Here is a 15,127-nt window from a genome sequence, read left to right on the forward strand (position 1 = left end):
AAACTCCATGATAATTATTCTGTAATTTTGTAGTAGGACTCCCACCAACAGTTTTCAGTGTCATGTGCCCTTATTCTGGTTGGTGCGGTCAGAGCCGCACACGGGGCTCCGACCGCACAAACCAAGGGCCGCCCACCCGACGGATCGCCACGGCCGTCCGTACACGGACGGCTGGCGATCCGCACAAAAATGGTGGAGGCTACGCCTCCACCATGGTGGGAGCTGCCCCCTGCCTTCGATGGTCGACGACCATCGAAGGCAGGCCCGCACGCCGCGGCAGCTCCCGCAAGCTCAGACCACACGGACAATCGTCCGTGTGGGAGCTTGAAAGGGGGCTGAAAGCTGACATCCGGCGACGTCAGCTTTCCGCCCCCATGTCATGGTAATGAGGGCGTCATGCCCTCATTACCATGCATACGCCCCGCGTTTGCATGGGAACGCCCATGAAACGCGGGGCGTACACATAGGGTAATGAGGGGCTGAAGCCCCTCACGCCCCTATACGCCCCCTTTGCGGCGGACGAAATCCGTCTGCGGCGAAGGGGGCTGCACATGCGCAGAATGACCTCTGCGCATGTGCAGAACAAAAACATCGGCGGTACGGCCGCACGCGGGCCGTACCGAGCCGAGTAGAATAAGGGCCATGGTTTTTTTTTCCAATCGGATTACAAAATACACAATTAGTTCTGCATGTAAAAAGAAATATAATCTAATTTTTATAATAAATGTTTATTAAAAAAGGGCTTCAAGGAGCCTCTATGGATTGGGTGTTTCTTATCAATTCCACAAAGGGCTCCATTGCTAAAACAAAAATAATTGGTGAAAGGGGACACCCTTGACGAGTGCCGTTAGTTATCTTAAATTTAGAAGAAATGTTAGAATTGCATAGGACGTGGGCTTCTGGGTTAGAGTATAGGGCCATTATAGCCTTCAAAATTTCCCCAGTGATTCCAAATTTTCGTAAAGCCTTTTCCATATAGCCCCAATGGAGCCTGTCAAAGGCTTTTTGTGCGTCTAACGACATTGTTATTAATGGTCTTCCTTTCTTTATATGGTATTCCATCACGTCTATGGCTCTTCTTATATTCTCGGTCCCCTGTCTATTTCTCACGAATCCCACTTGGTCTGGGTTGATCAGTCCTGGGAGGACTTCTTTTAGTCTAATTGCAATTATTTTTGCATAAATTTTTACGTCTGAGTTCAATAATGCAATTGGCCTATAATTCTGTACTAATTTTGAATCTTTATCTTCTTTTGGTATTGTCACTATCCTGGATTCCAGCATTTCTGCTGGAAACTCCCCTTTTTTTATTGCCTCCTCTAATACTGGGGTTAGGATAGGACCGATCTTGCCCTGAAAGGTTTTATAAAATTCATTGCTAAATCCATCTGGACCTGTCGCTTTATTTAACCTTAGGAGTTTAATAGCATCTCTTACTTCTTGTTCTAATATTGGTTTATTTAGATCTATAATTTGTTCTGTCTTTAATTTTGGAAGATTAACTCTGCTAAGGAATTTATTTATATCTTCCTCATTAGGTTGTGGGATCTCTATATCAAATTTAAGATTATACAATCTTTTATAATATTCTGCGAATATTTCCGTAATTTCTGATGGGTTCGTTATTTTAGTTCCATTTTTATTATATACTTCTCTCACTTGTTTCCTAATTTGTCTACCTTTGATCTTATTTACCAGTAATTTTGAGGCCTTATTGCTTTCGGAATATAGTTTTTGTTGGAATTTCCTCATATTCCTCTTTATTTGCTCTATATTCTCATTTTCTATTTCTATCCTAAGTTTATTTAGTTTGATTGATAATTCCCTGTTTTGGGGGTTTTTTTTATGTTCCTCCTCTAGGGTTTTAATCTCGCCTGATCTTTTAATTTGGGTATCCATAGAGGCACCTGAAATTAATAAAATACAGCAGAAAACCTTGCTGTTTGCGGACGATGTCCTAATATTTCTCACGAATCCCCAATCATCAATTCCAAACTTAATGCAAATAATAAATCAATTTTCCAAAATATCATATTATAAGCTAAATAAAAATAAAACAGAAATGTTACCATTAAATATACAGAAGCAAGAATTGGACATATTGAAGAGGAAGTATAAATTTCACTGGAAAAGTAAATCCATAAAATATCTAGGCGTAAACTTAGTAGCTGAAGAAAGAAACCTGATAGAACTCAATTATATGCCATTACTGAAACAATTAGAGAAAAAAACCAAAGATTGGATGTTTAGGGAATTAACATGGATGGGCAGAATTGCGGCAATAAAAATGTTTGTACTCCCCAAAATAGTATACTTATTCAGAGCAATCCCAAGAATTCTCCCAAAGTACTGGATAAAGAGATTTGAAACTTTGATTAATAGATATGTATGGGATAACAAAAAGGCTAAGATAAATAAGAAAATTTTAAGACAGCCTAAAATCAAAGGAGGAGTAGCATTTCCCGAAATATACTTGTACCAACAAGCTTGTATTCTAAACCAATTTCCAGAAGCAATAAAAGGAGGGGAGACCAAACCCTGGGTAATCCTGGAGGAGGCTCTAATGGGAGGTTTTGGATTGAAAGACCTAGTCTGGCTACCACCGGACATGAGGGCGATAGATAAGGACCAGCCAAGGGCCATTAGAGACTCCCTCAGGGTGTGGGATGGACTTTTGAACTCCCAAAAGGAGTTCAAAACTCCTTTGAAATATATGGAAATCCAAACGCTAAGAAAATTGATCCCACACTTGGAGATAGAGTCTTGGAGGAGAAGAGGAATAAAAACCCTGGAAAATTTGAGAGACCAATATGGTGTCATTCCCTTTACACAGCTCCAGCAAAAATATGAGATACCTGCATCAGAATTCTATAAATATTTACAAATAAGAAGTTGGCTTAATAAGCAACAAATTAGAGATGTAGAACCAAAACATTTATCTAATAATGCACTCAATAGACTGAGAGGAGGCTATCAGATAAAAGGAATAACATTCTGGTATAACTACCTGTTAAACATCAGTTTGGAGGGGAAAACAAAGGCCCAGTCTAGATGGGAAGAAGATTTAGGACTAGAGATGAGTGAAGAACTCTGGGAAAGGACCTTTGGGACAATCCATAAAATGTCCAAATCAATCACACATATAGAAAGGGCATTGAAAATGGTATATAGAGTCTATTATACCCCAGAGAGACTGAGCAAATTTGACCCAAATCAGATTAATACTTGCTGGAGATGTGGAGAGGGAGGAGCCGACATAATACATGTTTTTTGGAACTGTAATAGGGTTAAAAAAGTGTGGAGAGAAGTGAGTAACTTAATAAGAACAATAATAGGAGAAGAAGTGGAATTAAACCCTCAAATGACCTTGTTACATATACCCACAGGAGAAATTGAACAAGGTAATATATACTTGTTAAATCAAATATTCATAGCAGCTAAAACAGCAATCGCCCAATACTGGAAACAAGAACAAATACCCTCAAGGATAGACATAATAAACAAACTAAATTTTGCCTATAAAATGGAGACAAATGATAAGACGGGAAAGGGGAAAATGTCCAGAAAATGGGAACTTTGGAAACAATATGTAGAAAGCGAAGGAATAGCCTAGGGAACTACAACTAAAATATAAAAATTATTGGGGTTTGTACAATGTCGGATCTGACCCCCCCCCCCCCCGTATAAATAAGATATATATGAAAATTATGTAAACAGCCCAGCAGATATAGAATATATAAGAGAATATAAATAAGTTCTTCCCAGAATGAATGTTTAAGGATGTAAGAGTGTGGTGTGAGAGATAAGTACACTAAAACATGTAGGAGAGAGGAGATGAGAGAGGCCTAAAACCTTAAAGCTAGAGAAAGGTATAGAAATAAGTAAACTAGAAAAGACCCAGTTGACCTCTCCCCCTATCATGATCACTGGTAGTAAAATAAAATGTTTTTAAATGTTTTATATGGTTTTGTATAAACTCTGTGATAAAGATAATGAATAAGTGTAATATCTGAAGTGAATGCATTTATGTAGACATGGGTGAATTGAAAACATGTCTAAATGTCTAATTGTATGTTTTTTTTCATATTTTGAATAAAAAAAAAAAAAAAAAAAAAAAAAAAGGGCTTCAAGGGAGTAAATCTGGGTAAAACCGAACACGCACATCTCTAGTAAAAGAGCGAATATTGGTGCCAAACTGCATTGTATGTCCTTTTATCCAAAATTTTACATTTGGCAGTTAGATTAAAAAGGTAACTGAATTTTAGTTAATTTAATCGCAACCTAAATAACACTATAATTTGCAAAAATATCAAGACTGGATAAAATGGAATTATGAAAATATGTACAGCTGGAACAGCTCACATTGGAGCAGCTCCTGGTGATTCTATCGCCATTTGCCAGCAGCCACCAGAAGGGGGCATATGTGCACAAGACACTCGTGCGCCCCATTCTGATGGAGCCCGCCGCCACCCTCCGCTTGCTTCCCACTGCTCCCCCATCCTCTCCCATAGCTGCCCACACCCACCACTCACCATGCCCATCTCCCTGAAGCGTAGATGGGCAGGCAATCCATTCCCTGCCGCTGTGCTGAGGAGGACGTGCGAGCAGGGCCGGCGCCACCACTAGGCAGCTCTAGGCATTTGCCTAGGGCGCCGGCCATTGGAGGGCGGTAGTCCGGAGCTGGAAACCCCCCTGGATGTAGGTGAGCGGCTAAGCTGCCCCCCCGCCACCCCCAGCAACCTCGTCGTCTCCCCCTGTCACTTCGCTTTTGACTACTTCAACCCACCCGCCCAACGCTGCTGTGGAGAGACGCGACTTCCCCCCACCCCCAGAAAACTCAGCAGCTGCCGCCGCATCGCTACCCGACGCCTGCCCAACGCCGCTGTGAATCGACGTGGCAGGCACCCGGCAGGTGAGCGGGTTCCCTCCTACCCCCCCCCCCGCAAACTCGGCGGCTGCCGCTGCACCGCTCCCGCCCCCCGCCCCCCCTCCCCCCGGAGCGATCGCATCCTCTACCCCCCCTTCCACAGCGGGCACATCATCTTTCCCAGTAACCGCGCGACGGTGGGCGCCGGGGCGACCCCCCCGCCTGGGGCGCTCCGGTGCCTAGCACCGGCCCTGCGTGCGAGTGTGTGAGATGCTCGTGCATGCCCATCAGATAGAGCTCCTGTCCTCCAGCCTGTGCCAGCTCAGGAGATCTGGCAAAAGTTCAGGCTGACTCACAGGCCATCCATCTGTATAAGCTGTAATTGCTAACAAGAAAGAACAAGGATAAGAAGACTGACCCCAAAATAATCTATTTTCTAGAGCAAATAAATAATGTCTACTCTACAACTAGTCTACACATTTACAGAGGTCAAATTAAAAAAATGTGAAACAAATATTCGCTACTGATACTAACGTAATTTCAGATACGAATAAATGAGAGTGTAATGGGCCCTACACACATTGCGATGTGTGCAGGGCTACCTAGCTATGCTAGGTCGGGCTGTGCTGCGCCGCTATCGCCTAGCACACAGAGCTGAAAGCCCACACACAGAGCAAGCTGTCAGCTCTGTGTGCTAAGCGAGCAGACAGCGCCAGTGTTCTCCGGTGGGAGAACACTGCCGATGCCGAGATTGATGGACACTGTCCATCAATCTCGGCCAGCGATAAAGACGCGCGGGGACGCGCACGGATGCCGATATAGCCCCCACACATACACCAATGTGAGGGCATTTGCTAAGCGACTTTGCCAAACTAAGCAAAATCGCTTAGCAAATGCCTTAATATCGGCATGTGTGTAGGCCGTATTATGCAGTTATTCCTCATCAATACATTGCAGGAAACTGTACAGCAAACCATACTGAGAAGCAGACTCTGCAATTAGATATATCTCCTTTTCATTTGAGAAAAGTCCAGGTGCCTTACCTGTGCAGAAGTAACTATAGGAAGATTGTCATTCAATACATTGCTTCCAACAGCAGAATCATCTGTGTCAATGAGGTTGTCTGTGGGGACATTCTGCCCTGGCTTCAGATAGGCAATTTCGTTATTCTTTGAGTCAAGGGTCACACACACATCATAGGAGAATGGATAAGGTAAGCTCCCATCACTGATCTCAGAAGGACATCCCAGGGTGAACTGTGGATACACGTTTCTGCTCAGAGCCTCAAAAGATGTTGGAGTATTTGATTTGTGGCATTTAAAGATGATAGTAGCCAACACTGCCACAATAAATAATATAGAGATGAGAGCTATGGCTATTACTAGATAAAATGTTACATTAGATGGAGTCTCTGAATTACGAGGTTGGCGTCTTATCTCTGGTTCAAGTTGTTGAAAGTTTTCAGCAACAACCAAGTTCACAGTGACTGTAGCTGACAGAGAGGGTACACCATTATCCTTCACCAGGACCACAATCTTTTGTCTCAAAGAGTCTGTGTCTGGAAGGTCTCGTCCTATCCTGATTTCACCAGTGTGTTGGCCAATGGTGAACAAAGACGGATCAGGAACTTGATGAAAGTGATAGGAGAGCCAGGCATTGTGTCCAGAGTCAGCGTCCACTGCAATCACTTTGGTTACTAGATAATCTTTCTCAGAAGAGTGAGGGATAAACTCAAATAATGCTGATCCCTCATTGTCTGGTGTTGGGTAGAGAATCTTAGGAGCATTATCATTCCTATCAATGATACATATCCTCACAGTGACATTGCTGCTTAGAGGAGGAGATCCGCTGTCTTTAGTTATCACCTGGAACTGAAATTCCCGCAGCTGTTCATAGTCAAATGATCTCTGAGCATAAAGAACTCCAGTCATTGAGTTTATGGAAACATATGATGAGACTGGTATATTCTCAATATTTTTGTTCACGAGTGAGTATATGATCCGTGCATTCTCCTTAGCATCCAAATCTGATGCCCGAACACTTTCTATAGAGGTTCCTGGTTCATTATTTTCTGGAACATACACACTATAAATAGTTTTTTCAAAAATTGGTGGATTATCATTCACATCTGAAATACTTAATGTTATCATGGTTTTAGTTAGTATTGGAGGAGATCCTTCATCTACAGCTATAATTTCTATATTATATTGGGTTTTTGATTCTCTATCTAGAGAACTTACAGTTACAAGCCTATAGTAATTATTAGATGATGGCACTAATGTAAATTCCGGTGTTTCTGTTATGTGACAACTAACGTCTCCATTTTTTCCAGAATCCAAATCTTTGACATTTATTAAAGCTATGAGAGTTCCAGGTTTAGAATCCTCGGAAACTGGGGAAGATATTGAAGCCAGCAATATCTCAGGTGCATTGTCATTGATGTCTTCAATCTGTATTAATATAGTGCAATGTGAGACTAGACCGCCACCGTCTTTGGCTTCTACATTCATCTCATAACTTCTTGTGGTTTCAAAGTCCAACTCTCCAATTGTTCTAATATCTCCATTTTGCTGGTCCAATGTAAAGGTATCCATTGCATTCTCAGGAATGTGGCTAAAAGAGTAGACGATCTGTGCGTTTGTGCCTTCATCTTTATCGGTTGCATTTAGATGGAGAACTAGAGAATTGATTGCTATATCTTCATTTAAAGTTATTCGGTAGGTGTCCTGACTGAACACAGGAAAATGATCATTAATATCTAGAACCAAAACTCTAATTAAAGCTGTCCCAGTCTTCGCAGGTTCACCCCCGTCAACAGCAGTCAACGTTAACTCGTATAAATCTTGTTTCTCTCGGTCCACTGATTTTTCTAACACAAGTTCAGGGTATTTAATTCCTTCTGCATTAATCTTTTCCCCCAATCTGAAGTGCTGATTAGGACTCAACCTGTAGCTGAGTAAAGCGTTATTGCCTATATCCGGATCCCGTGCATTTCCCAATACAAAATGTGTGCCAGTTAAAGCAGATTCACTTATTCCCACTTCAAAAAGATTCTTAGAAAAGCTTGGCGGATTGTCATTTATATCTTGAATTTCAATTTTAACATGAAAAACATTGACAGGGTTTTTAGCCAATATTTCTAGATTCAGAAAACAGTTCTGCTCGGTGCCACAGATTGCTTCCCTGTCAATTCTGCTAATGACATAGATATCTCCATTCTCCAAGCTGATATTAAAATAATGCTTTTTAGAGTAAGAGGCAAATTGCAAGTTACTAATTGCTAATTCATTAGTATTAAAGCCTAGATCTTTTGCAATGTTTCCGATAACACTGCCTTGCTTTATTTCCTCCACAATTGAGTACTGGAGTTGGCCTGAGGCAGAGAGACAAAGGAGGTAAAGATATGAAAAAATGACTTGCCTTATCATTGTTCTCTGTGTACTTTTATATTCGGTCATCTCAGTCCTTCTTAATAGCAAATTGTATCCTTTAAAATCACTGATAATGTTCAAAATCCCCCAATTAGATGACAAAGATGCAGGAAATCCAAATTGCACAACATGGATTGTATGGTGATTTCTGTTCTTCTTTAGAACAGCAGTCTCACTACTGCAAGCAATGTGTGCATATCCAGATACTCTGTTACTCTGCATTATTGTCCAACAGCGACACTCTGTGTTGAATTTTAGGAACTGCGGGGGATTTTACCAAATAAATGCATAGTTTAGTTACTGTAAATATAAAATCCAAATACAAATGAAATAAATCTAAGCATAACTCAACAATTTAAGTGACTATTCTACCACTAATATTAGTAATTATGCAAAACACAAAAAGTATGAAATAATAATAAAAATCTGAAAAAAAGAAGAAAAATGTATCATCAAAGTGATTTTCACTTTAGAAAAATGTTTCAGAAAGGCAAAAAAATTATCAGATAAAAGTGAAAATTACATAAAATGACCAGTTTTGCCACATTAATGAGTATTCATTTTAATAAATCACATATACAATGAAAACATGAGGTACATTTACTCATATGGGAGTTTCAATAAAGAACTAATCAGATCATATTTCTTATTTAATTAGTACCTTCTAGAAGATAATAGATAGCATCTGATTGGCTGGTTGCCAACATCCCATCTTCAATAGAAACGTAGTAACGTAGTAAATTTACCCCATGGAGTCAAAACACATAAAAATCACGCACCCTTATTCTGGTTCACTTGCAAAGGCAAATTCCTTCTTGGACAAAACCATGTGCACTGTAGGTGGTGCAGATGTAACTTATGCAGAGAGAATTAGATTTGGATGGGGTTTTACTTCAAAAATCTATATTGAGGTAAGTATAAAGCAGCCAGTATCTACCCTGCACTGTATTAACACTCAAATGTAACTCTCTCTGCACATGTTACATCTGCCCCACCTGCAGTGTACATGGATTTGTCCATTTGAGAAGGAATTTGCCTTTGTGAGTGAACCAGAATAAGGGCCATGATCAAAGTCTCTATCCCAGATAACCAAAATGAAATGCAAATTCTGTGCACCAAAAACTTCTCATTGATAATACAGATGTGTCCTCATACATTGTGTCTTTAGTTGCCCCAAACAGCACCCCCCTACTGCTTGGCGCACCAGGGCTTAGGCGACTTATCCTCACAGAGGGTAATCTTTGCTCACAATGTGCATGTTATCTGAGCAAATAAAACATGGAAGTGAAAAAACTACTTTTCTAGATTGCACTAATCTAGTTTATATGGGAAATTTTATATTTGTCCGTGATGGAGTGTAATCTGTTAAAGAAGTTGTACAATGTACTGTAGCAAATGTGGCTTTTTCTTACATCATATTCCATTAAGCTTCATCTGTGACTTTGGTTTGAAAAAGCCGCCCAGAGTGCGGCAAAACGCGTTCCCAAGGATACCTCCGATATCCCCCTGAGCACCTCCACACCGCCGGAGCCAGATCTCCTTGGAAACCTCTCCCCGATTACAACATCTAGGCACCCGGCGGACGCTGTGGCAGAGTGCCGCATGGAGTGTGGAGAGAACTCTCAACCTTGCACGGGAGATGGCTCACATAGAGCAACCCACACAGCTTACCTCTAAGCAGAGGGTCAGATGAGGCAGCGGGACGGAGCGGACGCTGAGGCTTCACTCACACACACCAATCAGTGTGAGCCTCGCTAAGTGGTAAGAAACATCCACCACTCTGTTGTATGGATTGTGCCATTTGGCATTTTGACTGTTCCCCATAAAGGAAACTTGCCATCTAAACCTAATTGGATCGTATACAGCAGTATTTGCAGATACGGCTTGCAAGACAGATTGGATCTGTCAGTGTGTACACCTACCGCAAAATCGGATGGTCCTCAGTCACATTAAGGAATTTTTAAAAGAAATACCAAGTTGGTCCTTTCAAAACACCAGGATCCACCTTTATTAATTGAAGGTCATTTTGCATTAACAGATTACACTGGGCCCAATGTGTGTCAAAATATTCAGTGACAGTCACTGATTGTGTTTGCAATTATTCCTTTATTTTTAGTTTTATTAATTTATTTCCATATGTATTGTTGTATTTGTGTGTTTTAATAAATTGCCATTCCTTGTTCACCCTTGAGCGTCCCACGTTTTTCCTTGGTTCATCTGTGACTTTGTTTTTAAAACTCATACCTTTGCGGTTAATGTCACAGCCCAGCATCCCCGGTACACTGTGAATGCAGATGCATTTGCAATAAGAATAAAGTGCAAAATGTAAAGAAATAGACAGTACACTATACTTCTCGAAGGGTCTCGGTCATGCCACATATATCATAATGTATGGCGTATTGATGGTAGGGGCAAGGGAGCGGTATGCCGGGCCCCGGTAAAATGTGAGGGGTGTGGCCTAATTGTGGGAGGTGTGGCCACCACCCGCAATTATGCCATGCCCCCAAAATGTATAGAGGGGGGTTAAAAAACATTCTAAAGTTGAGCAGGCGGGTGTTACTGCCCATCCCCACAGCAGCAGTACACACCTACAGCATGTGCTTTGCTGACAGCAGGCTCAGCATGAGTTCTCATTGAGATGCTCATGCTGAGCCTGCTGTCAGCGCAGCACATGCTGTAGAGGTGTGTGCTGCTGCTGCCCAGGAGGGATGGAGAGGGAAGGGAGGGTCGGACCAGCAAGCCCGGGCTCGGGTAATTTGCACCTACTTCCCCCTCCCCCCCATCTCGGTGGCCCTGGGTAGGGGTCAGAAGTAATAGCATCTGAGTTCAGCAGCTGTGTAGGATGCTAGCCGAACCCAGAAGTTTTTTAAAGGGTAAATCATTTACAAGGCAAAACTATGCCAAAAAATTGTCTGAGTTTAGGCGGCATCCCGCATGGCTGCCAAACTTTAACTCAATTACATCTGGCCCTAGGTGTCTGATGACACATCTGTATTTGCCTAATAATGATGTTAAAGATGACGGGAACTCTGAGGGGATCATTAGGATAATAGATAATATTGTCACTCTTTGTTGGCTGACACTGGGGGTGGGATGGGGCGTAGGGAGGGTGGAGTCGGCGGAGCACGTGCTCCACGCGCCGATAGATCAAATGGCGTTGGAGCCGTGCACTGGAAGCTGTGTTGCCGGCTCGTCCATCCTGCTTTCCCGACCACTCCCTGCTCTCCGTCTCTACTGTATCAGCCTCCCCGACAATCAGGGCTGCCAGAACAGAGAGCACTGCTTAGCAGAGCTCTCTGTGCTAAGAAATACACAGAGGACTCGGTGCCTGGCTGAGGGGACAGTGCACACTGTTAGCAATAGCAGTGGAAGTGTCAGGCACTTCCCTGCACCGCGCTGCAGTCTCTCACCTGCTGGGCTAGCAGCTGGCTAACTATCTATCTATCTATATATCTATATATCTATCTATCTATCTCTAGAAACCCCCCTTTGCAAATCCTGCGTTTGCCCCTGCCATCTACTTGGAGTCACAGCAGAATCACCCACTTGTCCCCTGATCTGCCATCATGGCAATCAGCTCTGTAGAAGGGAGAGATACCCACTCTACCCAGGTGCCTGTCACCAACCCGAGGTCACAGCGGCATTATTGTACAGCGGCTAAGAAGCATCTGCTTATACAAACATAAATACAATAGCCTTGAGTGACAGGACACCATTTATATGTATATGTTTGCAAGTGTTACCTCAACATTATTATTATTTTATTTTTATTTACTCTATTTATTTACAGTATCTTATATAGCGCAGCATATTCCGTTACACTGTCTTATATAGCGCAGCAGATTCCGTTACAGAGTCTTATATAGCGCAGCAGATTCCGTTAAGGTGTCTTATATAGCGCAGCAGATTCCGCTACAGTGTCTTATATAGCGTAGCAGATTCCGTTACAGTGTTTTATATAGCACAGCAGATTCCATTACAGGGTCTTAAATAGCGCAGCGGATTCCGTTACAGTGTCTTATATAGCGCAGCAGATTCTGTTACAGTGTCTTATATAGCGCAGCAGATTCCGTTACAGTGTCTTATATAGCACAGCAGATTCCAATACAGGGTCTTATATAGCGCAGCAGATTCCGTTACGGTGTCTTATATAGTACAGCAGATTCCATTACAGTGTCTTATATAGCACAGCAGATTCCGTTACGGTGTCTTATATATCGCAGCAGATTCCGTTACAGCATCTTATATAGCGCAGCAGATTCCGTTACGGTGTCTTATATAGTGCAGCAGATTCCGTTACGGTGTCTTATTTAGCGCAGCAGATTCCGTTACGGTGTCTTATATAGCGCAGCAGATTCCGTTACGGTGTCTTATTTAGCGCAGCAGATTCCGTTACGGTGTCTTATATAGTGCAGCAGATTCCGTTACGGTGTCTTATTTAGCGCAGCAGATTCCGTTACGGTGTCTTATATAGCGCAGCAGATTCCGTTACAGTGTCTTATATATCGCAGCAGATTCCGTTACAGCATCTTATATAGCGCAGCAGATTCCGTTACGGTGTCTTATATAGTGCAGCAGATTCCGTTACGGTGTCTTATTTAGCGCAGCAGATTCCGTTACGGTGTCTTATATAGCGCAGCAGATTCCATTACAGTGTCTTATATATCGCAGCAGATTCCGTTACGGTGTCTTATATAGTGCAGCAGATTCCGTTATGGTGTCTTATTTAGCGCAGCAGATTCCGTTACGGTGTCTTATATAGCATAGCAGATTCCGTTACAGTGTCTTATATAGCGCAGCAGATTCCGTTACAGTGTCTTATATAGGGCAGCAGATTCCGTTACAGTGTCTTATATAGCGCAGCAGATTCCGTTACGGTGTCTTATATAGCGCAGCAGATTCCGTTACGGTGTCTTATATAGCGCAGCAGATTCCGTTACACCATCTTATACAGCGCAGCATATTTCGTTACAGCGTCTTATATAGCGCAGCAGATTCCGTTACAGCGTCTTATATAGCGCAGCAGATTCCGTTACAGTGTCTTATCTAGCGCAGCAGATTCCGTGACAGTGTCTTATATAGCGCAGCAGATTCTGTTACAGAGTGTTATATAGCGCAGCAGATTCCGTTACAGTGTCTTATATAGTGCAGCAGATTCCGTCAGTGTCTTATATAGCGCAGCAGATTCCGTTACAGCGTCTTATATAGCGTAGCAGATTCTGTTATAGGTTCTTATATAGCGCAGCAGATTCCGTTACAGTGTCTTATATAGCGCAGCAGATTCCGTTACAGTGTCTTATATAGTGCAGCAGATTCCGTCAGTGTCTTATATAGCACAGCAGATTCCGTTACAGCGTCTTATATAGCGCAGCAGATTCTGTTACAGTGTCTTATATAGAGTAGCAGATTCCGTTACAGGTTCTTATATAGCGCAGCAGATTCCGTTACAGTGTCTTATATAGCGTAGCAGATTCAGTTACAGCGTCTTATATAGCGCAGCAGATTCCGTTACAGTGTCTTATATAGCGCAGCAGATTCCGATACTGTGTCTTATATAGCACAGCAGATTCCGTTACAGTGTCTTATATAGCGCAGCAGATTCCGTTACAGTGTCTTATATAGCGCAGCAGATTCCGTTACAGTGTCTTATACAGCGTAGCAGATTCCGTTACAGCGTCTTATATAGCGCAGCAGATTCCGTTACAGTGTCTTATATAGCGCAGCAGATTCCGTTACAGTGTCTTATACAGCGCAGCATATTCCGTTGCACTTTACAATTGGAAACAACAGTCATTAAACAAACTGGGTAGATACAAACCGACATGGAGGTAGGAGGGCCCTGCTCGCAAGCTTACAATCTAATATTGCCAGTCTGATACTTGAATCACCCTGCAAGGGCCCCTCCTACTACAAATCAGAGGGGGGCGCGAAACATGCCCTTGCTCCGGGCACCGTGGCACGTAGCTACATCACTGCTCCGCCGGCTACAGCTTTCATACTAATCTCATATGAAATTAGTAACGCAAAGGACAGCTCTTGCGAAAAGAGCTGCCCTTTGTGGTGCAATACCATCCCTGCACATGTGCAGAGTGATGGTGCCGGCCCCATGATCAGTGATGGATCCATCTGACAGCGCTGCGGAGGGTTAAAGGGCCAGATTCTCTAAGCTTCAAAAGTGATAAAATGGAGAGTGATAAACAGCCAGCATATCAGCTCCTGTCTGACATTTTTCAAACACAGTCTGTGACATGGCAGGTAGGAGCTGATTGGCTGGCTGTTTATCACTCTCCAATCATCACTTTTGAAGTTTAGAGAATCTGGCCCAAAATCTGGTGATTCCCTCAGCAGAAGTGCCCTGGCAGAGGGGCTTTAGTGCACCCCTATAATGGGGTTTTTACCACATTTTTTGTTTAGAGCATCCCTCCCCTTATAAGATGCAGTTGTCAAGTATGGCTTGGAGTGTTTATGCGAGAGCATGTAAAACAAAATGCACCATACAGTATAACCAAGTTAGAAAACATCCCCAGAAGAATGATGCCAGAATTAGTATGTGGCAACTCCAAATCATTGTAGCATTTATAAGTCTGTGTCTTCTCCTTTCCTTCACTCCTATCTTCATACAGTATAATGACAGTTTTATATATAGTTACGTAGTTACATAGTAGTTGAGGCTGAATAAAGACTTGCGTCCATCTAGTTCAACCTATGTTTATAATAGTTATAATTGTTGTATAGTATCTTCCGATATTTAACTATATGCTCCATGCTCTTGGATCAGTCCTGGTTCCAAAAATACGGGGGACAAAAAAACTGGGGTGTCCCCCATATT

At 42.5% G+C, this 15,127-nt stretch overlaps 1 pseudogene; it reads right to left on the reverse strand.

Annotated features, from left to right (window-relative positions):
* Positions 1–5,865: 5,865 nt before the first annotated feature.
* On the reverse strand, positions 5,866–8,520 carry LOC146072923 (protocadherin gamma-B4 pseudogene; annotated as a pseudogene).
* Between the last annotated feature and the right edge of the window lie 6,607 nt (positions 8,521–15,127).

Source organism: Crinia signifera, chromosome 4 (assembly GCF_055691185.1).
Source record: "Crinia signifera chromosome 4, ASM5569118v1, whole genome shotgun sequence".
NCBI classification, from domain to species: Eukaryota; Metazoa; Chordata; class Amphibia; order Anura; family Myobatrachidae; genus Crinia; species Crinia signifera.